Source organism: Strigops habroptila (genome assembly GCF_004027225.2).
Source record: "Strigops habroptila isolate Jane chromosome 13 unlocalized genomic scaffold, bStrHab1.2.pri S16, whole genome shotgun sequence".
NCBI classification, from domain to species: domain Eukaryota; kingdom Metazoa; phylum Chordata; class Aves; order Psittaciformes; family Psittacidae; genus Strigops; species Strigops habroptila.
In genome coordinates, this window is record NW_022651054.1 from 26,147 (window position 1) to 41,125 (window position 14,979).

Consider the following 14,979-nt stretch of genomic DNA (forward strand, 5'->3'; position numbering starts at 1 on the left):
TTTCCCTGAGGCTGGACAGTTATGAGTGGCAGGGTGTGTGGGATAGTATGGGCAAGTATCTAGGCCAGTGGGCCCCTCCAGTGCTTTGGAACTTCACCACTGAACAAGTGCAACATCCGGAAAAACTAGTAAAACACTTAAACGAGGTGTGCTGTCGTCCTGGTTATACCTGAGACGGACAAATCTTGGCAACGTGCTGGGGCTTGGCCTATGCCTACAGAGCCCTGCTCAACACTATCCAGCACCTTCAAAGGGAAAAAAATGTCTCTGGATCTGATGGCAAAGCAACAGACAACGCAGCTATGCCAACTACAAGCACAGCAGCTACTCAGACCCTGACCACAACAGTCAACACAGCTACTCCAAGTGCAGCAGCTACATCAACCCCAGTGACAAGCACAACAGCTACTCAAACCCTGACCACAACAGACAACGCAACTACTCCAACTTCAAATACAGCAGTTACACCAACCCCAGTGACAAGCACAGTAGCTACTCAAACCCCGACAGCAACAGACAATATAGCTACTCCAAGCACCGCAGCTACACCAACCCCAGTGACATGCACAGTAGCTACTCAAACCCCGACAGCAACAGACAATATGGCTACTCCAAGAACCGCAGCTACACCAACCCCAGTGACAAGCACAGTAGCTACTCAAACCCCGACAGCAACAGATAATGCAGCTGTTGGTGTTACTCAACTCCCAAGCACAACAGCTGCACCAACCCCAGCAATAGACATTGCAACCACTCCAATCCTAGTGGCAGACACTGCAGCCACTCCAACCACAGTGACAAACACTGCAGCTAAACCAAATGGCCAGTTTGTGACAATGTCTGTTGCCCCTGTAAGCAAAAGCAGACGAGAGGCACAAAGAGCAACCCGCGAAGCGAAGAAAGATGAAGACCCAATGCCATTACTACATGCAACAGCATCTGAACAAGAGTTACTACTACGTGGGTCAGAGGAAGAGGAAGAAGAAGAAGAGGTCACTTCTCGACCCCGGACCTCAACCGAACTGCGGAATATGCGAAAAGATTTCACCCGTCTTCCAGGGGAGCACATTGTCACCTGGTTGCTCCGGTGCTGGGACAATGGGGCCGACGGTCACGAACTAGAAGGTAGGGAAGCCAAGCAGCTGGGATCACTTGCTAAGGAAGGAGGAATTGACAAAGCGATTGCAAGAGAGAAGCGAGCCCTCAGCCTTTGGAGGCGGCTCCTGGCAGCTGTGAAGGAAAGGTTTCCCTACAAAGACGATATTACGAATCGCTCAGCCAACTGGACCACGATAGAGAAAGGCATCCAGTCCCTGAGGGAATCAGCCATTATAGAGATGATCTATCATAGGCCGGATTCCAGGAACACATCCGTAGATCCAGATGAAGTCGAATGTACACGACCCATGTGGCGGAAACTCACACGGAGTGCGCCATCATCATATGCCCACACATTGGCATCAATGACCTGGAATGACGGAATATCACCAACAGTGGATTGCCTGATTCGTCAACTCCGAGAGTTCGAAGACAATCTCACCCCTTCCATCATTTCAGCTGTGGAAAAACTGTCCCAGGAGTTCAAACAATTGAGAGACGATTTATCCGATCTATCCAGCTCCCCACGCGTACCAACCCATGTCTCAGCTATTAACAGAAGGCGCCCTACTGCTCGAGAAAGAAAATATAGGAGGTACACGCCACGGGCCACCCTATGGTTTTACCTGCGGGATCATGGAGAAGACATGAGAAAGTGGGATGGAAAACCTACTTCAGCTCTGGAGCAACGGGTGCGTGAACTGAAGAGGAGAACAATGGTCAAGGATGATCCTCCCAGGAAAGCTGCTCCTCCAGTCTCTGGTGAGCAGTTTCCCAGATGGAGCGAAAGAGCTGATTTTACTCCAGCTCCTGTGATAAGGAATACTAATCCCTTTCTACAAGACAGAAGTGGAGAATTTTGTGATCACTATTAGAGGGGCCCTGCCTCCAGCCAGGTGGAGGAGAGGGATAATCGGGTTTACTGGACTGTGTGGATCAGATGGCCTGGCACATCAGTCCCACAGAAGTATAAGGCTCTAGTAGATACCGGTGCACAGTGTACTCTGATGCCATCAAGGTATCAAGGGGTGAAACCCATTTATATTTCTGGAGTGACAGGAGGATCCCAAGCGTTAACTATGCTGGAAGCTGAGATCAGCCTGACTGGGAGGAAGTGCAAAAGCACCCCATTGTAACTGGTCCAGGGGCTCCATGCATCCTTGGCATAGACTATCTCAGGAGAGGGTATTTCAAAGACCCAAAAGGGTATAGATGGGCTTTTGGTATCGCTGCCTTGGAGACAGAGGAAATTAAGCAGCTGTCCACCTTGCCCGGTCTCTCAGAGGATCCTTCTGTTGTGGGGTTGCTGAAGGTCGAAGAACAACAAGTGCCAATTGCGACCACAACAGTGCACCGGCGGCAATATCGCACCAACCGAGACTCCTTGATTCCCATCCATAAGCTGATCCGCAGACTGGAGAGCCAAGGAGTGATCAGCAGGACCCGCTCACCCTTTAATAGCCCCATATGGCCAGTGCAAAAGTCTAATGGAGAGTGGAGATTAACAGTAGACTATCGTGGCCTGAACGAAGTCACACCACCATTGAGTGCTGCCGTACCGGACATGTTAGAACTTCAGTATGAACTGGAGTCAAAGGCAGCCAAGTGGTATGCCACAATTGACATTGCCAATGCATTTTTCTCAATCCCTTTGGCAGCAGAATGCAGGCCACAGTTTGCTTTCACTTGGAGGGGCGTCCAGTACACTTGGAACCGACTGCCCCAGGGGTGGAAACACAGCCCTACCATCTGCCATGGATTGATCCAGACTGCACTGGAACAGGGGCAAGCTCCAGAACACCTGCAATACATTGATGACATCATCGTGTGGGGTGATACAGCGGAAGAAGTTTTTGAGAAAGGGAGGAAGATAATCCAAATCCTGCTGAAGGCCGGTTTTGCCATAAAACGGAATAAGGTCAAGGGACCTGCACAGGAGATTCAATTTTTGGGAATAAAATGGCAAGATGGACGCCGCCAGATCCCCACAGACGTGATCAACAAGATAACAGCAATGTCTCCACCAACTAACAAGAAAGAAACACAAGCTTTCTTAGGTGTTGTGGGGTTCTGGAGAATGCACATCCCAAATTACAGTCTGATTGTAAGCCCTCTCTACCACGTGACCCGGAAGAAGAATGATTTCAAATGGGGCCCTGAGCAACAACAAGCCTTTGAACAAATTAAACGAGAAATAGTTCATGCAGTAGCCCTTGGACCAGTCCGGGCCGGGCCAGATGTGAAAAATGTGCTCTATACCGCAGCTGGGGAGAATGGTCCTACCTGGAGCCTCTGGCAGAAAGCTCCAGGGGAGACTCGAGGTCGACCCCTTGGCTTTTGGAGTCGGGGATATAAAGGATCCGAGGCCAGCTATACTCCCACTGAAAAAGAGATACTGGCAGCCTATGAAGGGGTTCGAGCTGCCTCAGAAGTGATTGGAACTGAAGCGCAGCTCCTCCTGGCACCCCGGTTGCCTGTGCTGGGCTGGATGTTCAAAGGTAGGGTCTCCTCTGCACATCATGCAACGGATGCTACATGGAGTAAGTGGGCCGCACTAATTACACAACGAGCTCGAATAGGAAATCCCAGTCATCCAGGAATTCTAGAAGTCATCATGGACTGGCCAGAGGGCAAAGATTTTGGGATGTCACCAGAAGAGGAGGTGACGCGTGCTGAAGAGGCCCCACCATATAATGAACTGTCAGAGAGTGAAAAGCAATATGCCTTGTTTACTGATGGGTCCTGCCGTATTGTGGGAAAGCATCGGAGATGGAAGGCAGCTGTGTGGAGTCCCCTGCGACAAGTTGCAGAAACTGCTGAGGAGAGGGTGAATCGAGTCAGTTTGCAGAGGTGAAAGCCATCCAGCTGGCCTTGGACATTGCTGAACGAGAAAAATGGCCAGTACTTTATCTCTATACTGACTCATGGATGGTGGCAAATGCCCTGTGGGGGTGGTTGCAGCAATGGAAGCAGAGCAACTGGCAACGCAGAAGTAAACCCATCTGGGCTGCTGCATTGTGGCAAGATATCGCTGCTCGGGTGCAGAACCTGGTGGTGAAGGTACGCCACGTAGATGCTCATGTACCCAAGAGTCGGGCCACTGAGGAACACCAGAACAACCAGCAAGTGGATAAAGCTGCTAAGATTAAAGTGGCTCAGATGGACTTGGATTGGCAACATAAGGGTGAATTATTTTTAGCCCGGTGGGCCCATGACACCTCAGGCCATCAAGGCAGAGATGCAACATATAGATGGGCTCGTGATCGAGGGGTGGACTTAACGATGGACACTATTGCCCAGGTTATTCACGAATGTGAAACATGTGCTGCAATTAAGCAAGCCAAGCGGTTAAAGCCTCTCTGGTATGGAGGACGATGGCTGAAGTACAAGTATGGGGAGGCCTGGCAGATTGACTATATCACACTCCCACCGACCCGCCAAGGCAAGCGCTATGTGCTTACCATGGTGGAAGCAACCACCGGCTGGCTGGAAACATACGCTGTGCCCCACGCCACTGCCCGGAACACTATCCTGGGCCTTGAGAAACAAGTCTTGTGGCGACACGGCACCCCAGAGAGAATTGAGTCAGACAATGGGACTCATTTCCGGAACAACCTCATAGACACTTGGGCCAAAGAGCATGGCATTGAGTGGGTATATCACATCCCCTACCATGCACCAGCCTCTGGGAAAATCGAACGGTACAATGGGCTGTTAAAAACTACACTGAGAGCAATGGGTGGTGGGACTTTCAAACACTGGGATACACATTTACCAAAAGCCACCTGGTTGGTCAACAGTAGGGGATCTGCCAACAGGGCTGGCCCAGCCCAATCAGAACTTTTACGTACTGTAGAGGGGGATAAAGTTCCTGTGGTGCACATAAAGAATTTGTTGGGGAAGACAGTCTGGGTTATTCCTGCTTCAGGTAAAGGCAAACCCACTCGTGGGGTTGCTTTTGCTCAGGGACCTGGATATACTTGGTGGGTAATGCGGGAAGATGGGGAAGTCCGATGTGTACCTCAAGGGGATTTGATTTTGGGGGAAAACAGCCAATGAACTCAATTGTACGCTGTTGCCTGCTCTATAACACTTTATAGCCCACCAGCTAGATATCTTCAGGTCGCCAGCAATTGACCCTGACTTCCCTCCGATCATCACCTCAACAAAGAATGAATTTTGAGGAAACCAGACGAGCTCAGCAGTGACCAGACGAGTTTGGCAGTATCATCAGCAGGCAACAACCCAACACTACATACCGTCCCTCCTGCCCTGAAAGACTATTACAAGAGATGGAGCCTGACATCATGGACTGGATGAGTTCAGCAATTTTACAGGGATTGGTCCATGGACTAGGGAATGATATCTTTCTCTGTGTGTGGGTGTGGGTGTATATATATGTGTATATATGGGACAGGGGTGATGGTGTGTTGAGAGATGTGGGATCTGAGCATGACGTGAATGGTATGGAATAAGGGGTGGATACTGTCCTGGGTTCAGCTATAGCAGTCATTTTTCTCCTTCTTAGTAGCTGGTGCAGTGCTGTGTTTTTTAACTTTCAGCCTGGGAACAACGCTGATAACACTGATGTTTTTAGTTGTTGCTAAGTAATGTTTATTCCAACCAAGGACTTTCTCAGTCTCATGCTTTGCCAGGGAGGAGGGGAAGCCGGGAGGAAGCAGAGACAGGACACCTGACCCAAACTAGCCAAAGGGGTATTCCATACCACAGCACGTCATGCCCAGTATATAAACCGGGGGGAGTTACCCGGAAGGCCCAGATCACTGCTCGGGTCGGGCTGGGTATCGGCCGGCGGGTGGTGAGCAATTGTATCCTCTCCCCTTGTTATTTCACTAATCGTTATTATCATTGGTGGTAGCAGTAGTGGTTTGCATTATACCTTAGATGTGGGACTGCTCTTATCTCAACCCATGGGAGTTACATTCTTCCGATTCTCCTCCCCATCCCTCCGGGAGCGGTGAGAGGGAAGGGGGGGAGTGAGCGAGCAGCTGTGTGATTCTGAGTTACCGGCTGGGCTCAAACCATGACAACTGTCTTCCCCTGTCTTTGGCTTCCCGTGCCCTGGCTTACCCTGCCCTGCCCCACCCTTTAATTGCCTCACCTGCCCTTGCCTTGCCTTGCCTTGACCTTTCCTGCTCTGCCTTGCCTTGCCTTGCATTGCCTTGCACTACCTTTCCTTGCACTGCATTGCCTTACCTTGCCTTGCACTGCCTTCCCCTGTCTTTAGCATCCCCTGTCCTTGGCTTCCCCTGCCCTGCCCCACCCTTTAATTTCCTCACCTGCCCTTGCCTTACTTAGCCTTGCCCTGCTCTGCCCTGCCCTGCCTTACCTTCCCCTGTCTTTGGCAACCCCTGCCCTGCCCCACCATTTAATTACCTCACCTGCCCTTGCCTTGCTTTGCCTTGCCTTGCCCAGCACTGCCTTCCCCTGTCTTTGGCTTCCCCTACCCTGCCCCACCCTTTAATTACCTTACCTGCCCTTGCCTTGCCTTGGCTTGCCTTGTCTTGCCCTACCCCTGCCCTTTCCGGCCCTGCCTTGCCTTGCACTGCCTTGGCTTGCTTTCCCTTGCTTTCCCTTGCCCTGCACTGCCTTCCCCTGTCTTTGGATTCCCCTGCCCTGCACCACCCGTTAATTACCTCACCTGCCCTTGCCTTCCCTTGCTTGCCTTGCACTGCCTTGCCTTGCACTGCCTTCACTTGCACTGCCTTGCCTTGCCTTACCTTCCCCTGTCTTTGACTTCCCCTCCCCTGCCCCACCCTTTAATTACCTCACCTGCTCTTGCCTTGTCCTGCCCTGCCTTCGCCTGTCTTTGGCTTCCCCTGCACTGCCCCACACTTTAATTCCCTCACCTGACCTTAGAATGCCTTGCCCTGCACTGCCTTCACCTGTCTTTTTCTTCCCCTGCCCTGCTCCACCCCGCCCTTTAATTACCTCACCTTCCCTTGCCTTGCCTTCCCTTGCCTTGCCTTGCTTTGCTCTTCCCTGCCTTGCCTTCCCCTGTCTTTGGCTTCTGCTGCCCTGCCCCACCCTTTAATTACCTCACCTGCTCTTTCCTTGCCATGCCCTGCACTGCGTTCCCCTGTCTTTGGCTTCCCCTGCCCTTCCCCACCCTTTAATTACCTCGCCTGCCCTTGCCTTGCCCTGCCCTGCATTCCCCAGTCTTAGGCTTTCCCTGCCCTGCCCCACCCTTTATTTACCTCACCTGCCCTTGCCCTTCTTTGCCCTGCACTGCCTTCCCCTGTCATTGCCTTCCCCTGACTTTGGCTTCCCCTGCCCTGCCCCACCCTTTAATTACATCACTTGCTCTTGTCTTCCCTTGCCTTGCTCTGCCCTGCCCTGCCTTTCCTTCCCCTGTCTTTGGCTTCCCCTGCCCTGCCCCATGCTTTAATTACCTTAAGTATCCTTGCGTTCCCTTGCCTTGCCTTGTCTTCCCTTGATCTTCCCTGCCTTGCCTTCCCCTGTCTTTGGCTTCCCCTAACCTGCCTCACCCTTTAATTACGTTACCTTGCATTGCCTTCCTTGCTGTGACCTGCCTATCCCTTTCTTTGCCTTCCCTGCCCTGCTCCACCCTTTAATTACCTCACCTGCCCTTGCCTTGCCTTGCCTTTCCTTGCCTTGCCCTGCCCTGCCTTCCCCTCTCTTTGGCTTCAGCTGACTTGCCCCACCCTTTGATTACCTCATCTGCCCTTGCATTGCCATGCCTTGCCTTGCCTTGCCTTGCACTGTCTTGCCCTGCCTTGCCCTGACTTGCCTTGCCCTGCCCTGCCTTCCCCTGTCTTTGGCTTCCCCTGCCCTGCCCCACGCTTTAATTACCTCTCCTGCCCTTGCCTTGCCTTGCTTTGCCTTGCTCTGCACTGCATTCACCTGCCTTTGGCTTCCCCTACACTGCCCCACCCTTTAATTACCTTACCTGCCCTTGCCTTGCTTTGCCTTGCCCTGCACTGCCCTGCCCTGCCTTACCTTGCCCTGTCTTTGGCTTCCCCTGCCCTGCCCCACCCTTTAATTACCTCACCTGCCCTTGCCTTGCCTTTCCTTGCCTTGCACTGTCTTGCCCTGCCTTGCCTTGCCCTGACTTGCCTTGCCCTGCCTTCCCCTGTCTTTGGCTTCCCCTGCCCTGGCTTCCCCTGCCCTGCCCCATGCTTTAATTACCTCACCTGCCCTTGCCTTGCTTTGCCTTGCCCTGCTCTGCCCTGCCCTGCCTTACCTTCCCCTGTCTTTGGCTTCCCCTGCCCTGCCCCATGCTTTAATTACCTCACCTGCCCTTGCCTTGCTTTGCCTTGCCTTGCCCTGCACTGCCTTCCCCTGTCTTTGGCTTCCCCTGCCTTTGGCTTCCCCTACCCTGCCCCACCCTTTAATTACCTTACCTGCCCTTGCCTTGCCTTCCTTTGTCTTGCCCTACCCTGCCCTTTCCGGCCCTGCCTTGCCTTGCACTGCCTTGGCTTGCCTTCCCTTGCTTTCCCTTGCCCTGCACTGCTTTCCCATGTCTTTGGCTTCCCCTGCCCTGCCCCACCCTTTAATTACCTCAACTGCCCTTGCCTTGCTTTGCCTTGCCCTGCTCTGCCCTGCCCTGTCTTACCTTCCCCTGCCTTTGGCTTCCCCTGCCCTGCACCACCCTTTAATTACCTCACCTGCCCTTGCCTTCCCTTGCTTGCCTTGCACTGCCTTGCCTTGCACTGCCTTGCACTACCTTCACTTGCACTGCCTTGCCTTGCCTTACCTTCCCCTGTCTTTGGCTTCCCCTCCCCTGCCCCACCCTTTAATTACCTCACCTGCTCTTGCCTTGTCCTGCCCTGCCTTCGCCTGTCTTTGGCTTCCCCTGCACTGCCCCACACTTTAATTCCCTCACCTGACCTTAGAATGCCTTGCCCTGCACTGCCTTCACCTGTCTTTGGCTTCTCCTGCCCTGCTCCGCCCCGCCCTTTAATTACCTCACCTTCCCTTGCCTTGCCTTGCCTTCCCTTGCCTTGCGTTGCTTTGCTCTTCCCTGCCTTGCCTTCCCCTGTCTCTGGCTTCCGCTGCCCTGCCCCACCCTTTAATTACCTCACCTGCTCTTTCCTTGCCATGCCCTGCACTGCTTTCCCCTGTCTTTGGCTTCCCCTCCCCTTCCCCACCCTTTAATTACCTCGCATGCCCTTGCCTTGCCTTTCCTTGCCCTGCCCTGCCTTCCCCTCTCTGTGGCTTCAGCTGACTTGCCCCACCCTTTGATTACCTCATCTGCCCTTGCATTGCCATGCCTTGCCTTGCCTTGCCCTGACTTGCCTTGCCCTGCCCTGCCTTCCCCTGTCTTTGGCTTCCCCTGCCCTGCCCCACGCTTTAATTACATCTCCTGCCCTTGCCTTGCCTTGCTTTGCCTTGCTCTGCACTGCATTCACCTGCCTGTGGCTTCCCCTACACTGCCCCACCCTTTAATTACCTTACCTGCTGTTGCCTTGCTTTGCCTTGCCCTGCCCTGCCTTACCTTGCCCTGTCTTTGGCTTCCCCTGCCCTGCCCCACGCTTTAATTACCTCTCCTGCCCTTGCCTTGCCTTGCTTTGCCTTGCTCTGCACTGCATTCACCTGCCTTTGGCTTCCCCTACACTGCCCCACCCTTTAATTACCTTACCTGCCCTTGCCTTGCTTTGCCTTGCCCTGCACTGCCCTGCCCTGCCCTGCCTTACCTTGCCCTGTCTTTGGCTTCCCCTGCCCTGCCCCACCCTTTAATTAACTCACCTGCCCTTGCCTTGCCTTTCCTTGCCTTGCACTGTCTTGCCCTGCCTTGCCTTGCCCTGACTTGCCTTGCCCTGCCTTCCCCTGTCTTTGGCTTCCCCTGCCCTGGCTTCCCCTGCCCTGCCCCATGCTTTAATTACCTCACCTGCCCTTGCCTTTCTTTGCCTTGCCTTGCCCTGCACTGCCTTCCCCTGTCTTTGGCTTCCCCTACCCTGCCCCACCCTTTAATTACCTTACCTGCCCTTGCCTTGCCTTGTCTTGCCCTACCCTGCCCTTTCCGGCCCTGCCTTGCCTTGCACTGCCTTGGCATGCCTTCCCTTGCTTTCCCTTGCCCTGCACTGCCTTCCCATGTCTTTGGATTCCCCTACACTGCCCCACCCTTTAATTACCTCACCTGCCCTTGCCTTGCTTTGCCTTGCCCTGCTCTGCCCTGCCCTGCCTTACCTTCCCCTGTCTTTGGCTTCCCCTGCCCTGCACCACCCTTTAATTACCTCACCTGCCCTTGCCTTCCTTTGCTTGCATTGCACTGCCTTGCACTGCCTTCACTTGCACTGCCTTGCCTTGCCTTACCTTCCCCCGTCTTTGGCTTCCCCTCCCCTGCCCCACCCTTTAATTACCTCACCTGCTCTTGCCTTGTCCTGCCCTGCCTTCACCTGTCTTTAGCTTCCCCTGCACTGCTCCGCCCCGCCCTTTAATTACCTCACCTGACCTTAGAATGCCTTGCCTTCCCTTGCCTTGCCTTGCTCTGCTCTTCCCTGCCTTGCCTTCCCCTGTCTTTGCTCTTCCCTGCCTTGCCTTCCCCTGTCTTTGGCTTCCCCTGCCCTGCCCCACCCTTTAATTACCTCACCTGCTCTTTCTTTGCCATGCCCTGCACTGCTTTCCCCTGTCTTTGGCTTCCCCTGCCCTTCCCCACCCTTTAATTACCTCGCCTGCCCTTGCCTTGCATTGCCTTGCCTTGCCTTGCCCTGCCCTGCATTCCCCAGTCTTAGGCTTTCCCTGCCCTGCCCCACCCTTTATTTTCCTCACCTGCCCTTGCCTTGCCTTGCCTGTCACTGCCTTGCCCTGCACTGCCTTCCCCTGTCTTTGGCTTCCCCTGCCCTGACTCATGCTTTAATTACCTCTCCTGCCCTTGCCTTGCCTTTCCTTGCCTTGCCTTGCCCTTCTTTGCCCTGCACTGCCTTCCCCTGTCATTGCCTTCCCCTGTCTTTGGCTTCCCCTGCCCTGCCCCACCCTTTAATTACATCACTTGCTCTTGTCTTCCCTTGCCTTGCTCTGCCCTGCCCTGCCTTACCTTCCCCTGTCTTTGGCTTCCCCTGCCCTGCCCCATGCTTTAATTACCTTACGTGTCCTTGCGTTCCCTTGCCTTGCCTTGTCTTCCCTTCATCTGCCCTGCCTTGCCTTCCCCTGTCTTTGGCTTCCCCTAACCTGCCCCACCCTTTAATTACGTTACCTTGCATTGCCTTCCTTGCTGTGACCTGCCTATCCCTTTCTTTGCCTTCCCTGCCCTGCTCCACCCTTTAATTACCTCACCTGCCCTTGCCTTGCCTTGCCTTGCCTTTCCTTGCCCTGCCCTGCCTTCCCCTCTCTTTGGCTTCAGCTGACTTGCCTCACCCTTTGATTACCTCATCTGCCCTTGCCTTGCCCTGCCTTGCCTTGCCCTGCCTTGCCTTGCCCTGCCCTGCCTTCCCCTGTCTTTGGCTTCCCCTGCCCTGGCTTCCCCTGCCCTGCCCCACGTTTTAATTACCTCTCCTGCCCTTGCCTTGCCTTGCTTTGCCTTGCTCTGCACTGCATTCACCTGCCTTTGGCTTCCCCTACACTGCCCCACCCTTTAATTACCTTACCTGCTGTTGCCTTGCTTTGCCTTGCCCTGCCCTGCCTTACCTTCCCCTGTCTTTGGCTTCCCCTGCCCTGCCCCACCCTTTAATTACCTCACCTGCCCTTGCCTTGCCTTTCCTTGCCTTGCACTATCTTGCCCTGCCTTGCCTTGCCCTGACTTGCCTTGCCCTGCCTTCCCCTGTCTTTGGCTTCCCCTGCCCTGGCTTCCCCTGCCCTGCCCCATGCTTTAATTACCTCACCTTCCCTTGCCTTGCCCTGCACTGCCTTCCCCTGTCTTTGGCTTCTCCTGCCTTTGGCTTCCCCTACCCTGCCCCACCCTTTAATTACCTTACCTGCCCTTGCCATGCCTTGCCTTGTCTTGCCCTGCCCTGCCCTTTCCGGCCCTGGCTTGCCTTGCAGCGCCTTGGCTTGCCTTCCGTTGCTTTCCCTTGCCCTGCACTGCCTTCCCATGTCTTTGGCTTCCCCTGCCCTGCTCCACCTTTAATTACCTCACCTGCCCTTGCCTTGCTTTGCCTTGCCCTGCTCTGCCCTGCCTTACGTTCCCCTGTCTTTGGCTTCCCTGCCCTGCCCCACCCTTTAATTACCTCACCTGCCCTTGCCTTGCCTTGCCTTGACCTTCCCTGCTCTGCCTTGCCTTGCCTTGCACTTCATTGCCTTACCTTGCCTTGCACTGCCTTCCCCTATCTTTAGCTTCCCGTGTCTTTGGCTTCCCCCGCCCTGCCCCACCCTTTAATTACCTCACCTGACTGTGCCTTGACCTGCACTGCCTTGCCCTGTCTTTGGCTTCCCCTGTCTTGTCCCACACTTTAATTACCTCACCTGCCCTTGCCTTGCCTTGACCTTCCCTGCTCTGCCTTGCCTTGCCTTCAACTGCATTACCTTGCCTTGCCTTGCACTGCCTTCCCCTGTCTTTAGCTTCCCCTGTCTTTGGCTTCCCCCGCCCTGCCCCACCCTTTAATTACCTCACCTGACTGTGCCTTGACCTGCACTGCCTTGCCCTGTCTTTGGCTTCCCCTGTCTTGTCCCACACTTTAATTACCTCACCTGCCCTTGCCTTGCCTTGACCTTCCCTGCTCTGCCTTGCCTTGCCTTCAACTGCATTACCTTGCCTTGCCTTGCACTGCCTTCCCCTGTCTTTAGCTTTCCCTGTCTTTGGCTTCCCCTGCCCTGCCCCACCCTTTAATTACCTCACCTGACTGTGCCTTGCCCTGCACTGCCTTCCCCTCTCTTTGGCTTCAGCTGACTTGCCCCACCCTTTGATTACCTCATCTGCCCTTGCATTGCCATGCTTTGCCTTGCCTTGCACTGTCTTGCCCTGACTTGCCTTGCCCTGCCCTGCCTTCCCCTGTCTTTGGCTTCCCCTGCCCTGGCTTCCCCTGCCCTGCCCCATGCTTTAATTACCTCTCCTGCCCTTGCCTTGCCCTGCACTGCCTTGCCCTGCACTGCCTTGCCCTGTCTTTGGCTTCCCCTGTCTTGTCCCACCCTTTAATTACCTCACCTTCCCTTGCCTTGCCTTCCCTTGCCTTGCCTTGCTCTGCTCTTCCCTGCCTTGCCTTCCCCTGTCTTTGGCTTCCCCTGCCCTGCCCCACCCTTTAATTACCTCACCTGCTCCTTCCTTGCCATGCCCTGCACTTTGTTCCCCTGTCTTTGGCTTCCCCTGCCCTTCCCCACCCTTTAATTACCTCGCCTTCCTTTGCTTTGCATTGCCTTGCCTTGCCTTCCCTGCACTGCCTTCCCCTGTCTTTGGCTTCTCCTGCCTTTGGCTTCCCCTGCCCTGCCCCACCCTTTAATTACCTCACCTGCCCTTGCCTTGACCTTCCCTGCTCTGCCTTTCCTTGCACTGCATTGCCTTACCTTGCCTAGCACTGCCTTCCCCTGTCTTTAGCATCCCCTGTCTTTGGCTTCCCCTGCCCTGCCCCACCCTTTAATTACCTCACCTGACTGTGCCTTGCCCTGCACTGCCTTGCCCTGCACTGCCTTCCCTGTCTTTGGCTTCCCCTGTCTTGTCCCACCCTTTAATTACCTCACCTGCCCTTGCCTTGCTTTGTCTTGCCCTGCACTGCCCTGCCCTGTCTTACCTTCCCCTGTCTTTGGCTTCTCCTGCCCTGCCCCACCCTTTAATTACATCACTTGCTCTTGTCTTCCCTTGCCTTGCTCTGCCCTGCCCTGCCTTTCCTTCCCCTGTCTTTGGCTTCCCCTGCCCTGCCCCACGCTTTAATTACCTTACGTGTCCTTGCGTTCCCTTGCCTTGCCTTGTCTTCCCTTCATCTGCCCTGCCTTGCCTTCCCCTGTCTTTGGCTTCCCCTAACCTGCCCCACCCTTTAATTACGTTACCTTGCATTGCCTTCCTTGCTGTGACCTGCCTATCCCTTTCTTTGCCTTCCCTGCCCTGCTCCACCCTTTAATTACCTCACCTGCAATTGGCTTGCCTTGCCTTTCCTTGCCCCACCCTGCCTTCCCCTCTCTTTGGCTTTAGCTGACTTGCCCCACCCTTTGATTACCTCACCTGCCCTTGCATTGCCATTCCTTGCCTTGCTTTGCCTTGCACTGTCTTGCCCTGCCTTGCCTTGCCCTGACTTGCCTTGCCCTGCCCTGCCTTCCCCTTTCTTTGGCTTCACCTGCCCTGGCTTCCCCTGCCCTGCCCCACGCTTTAATTACCTCTCCTGCCCTTGCCTTGCCTTGCTTTGCCTTGCTCTGAACTGCATTCACCTGCCTTTGGCTTCCGCTACACTGCCCCACCCTTTAATTACCTAACCTGCTGTTGCCTTGCTTTGCCTTGCCCTGCACTGCCCTGCCCTGCCTTACCTTGCCCTGTCTTTGGCTTCCCCTGCCCTGCCCCACCCTTTAATTAACTCACCTGCCCTTGCCTTGCCTTTCCTTGCCTTGCACTGCCTTCCCCTGCCTTGCCTTGCCCTGCCTTGCCTTGCCCTGCCCTGCCTTCCCCTGTCTTTGGCTTCCCCTGCCCTGGCTTCCCCTGCCCTGCCCCATGCTTTAATTACCTCACCTGCCCTTGCCTTGCTTTGCCTTGCCTTGCCCTGCACTGCCTTCCCCTGTCTTTGGCTTCCCCTGCCTTTGGCCTCCCCTACCCTGCCCCACCCTTTAATTACCTTACCTGCCCTTGCCTTGCCTTGCCTTGCCCTGCCCTGCCCTTTCCGGCCCTGCCTTGCCTTGCACTGCCTTGGCTTGCCTTCCCTTGCTTTCCCTTGCCCTGCACTGCCTTCCCATGTCTTTGGCTTCCCCTGCCCTGCCCCACCCTTTAATTACCTCACCTGCCCTTGCCTTCCCTTGCCTTGCCCTGCACTGCCCTGCCGTTCCTTA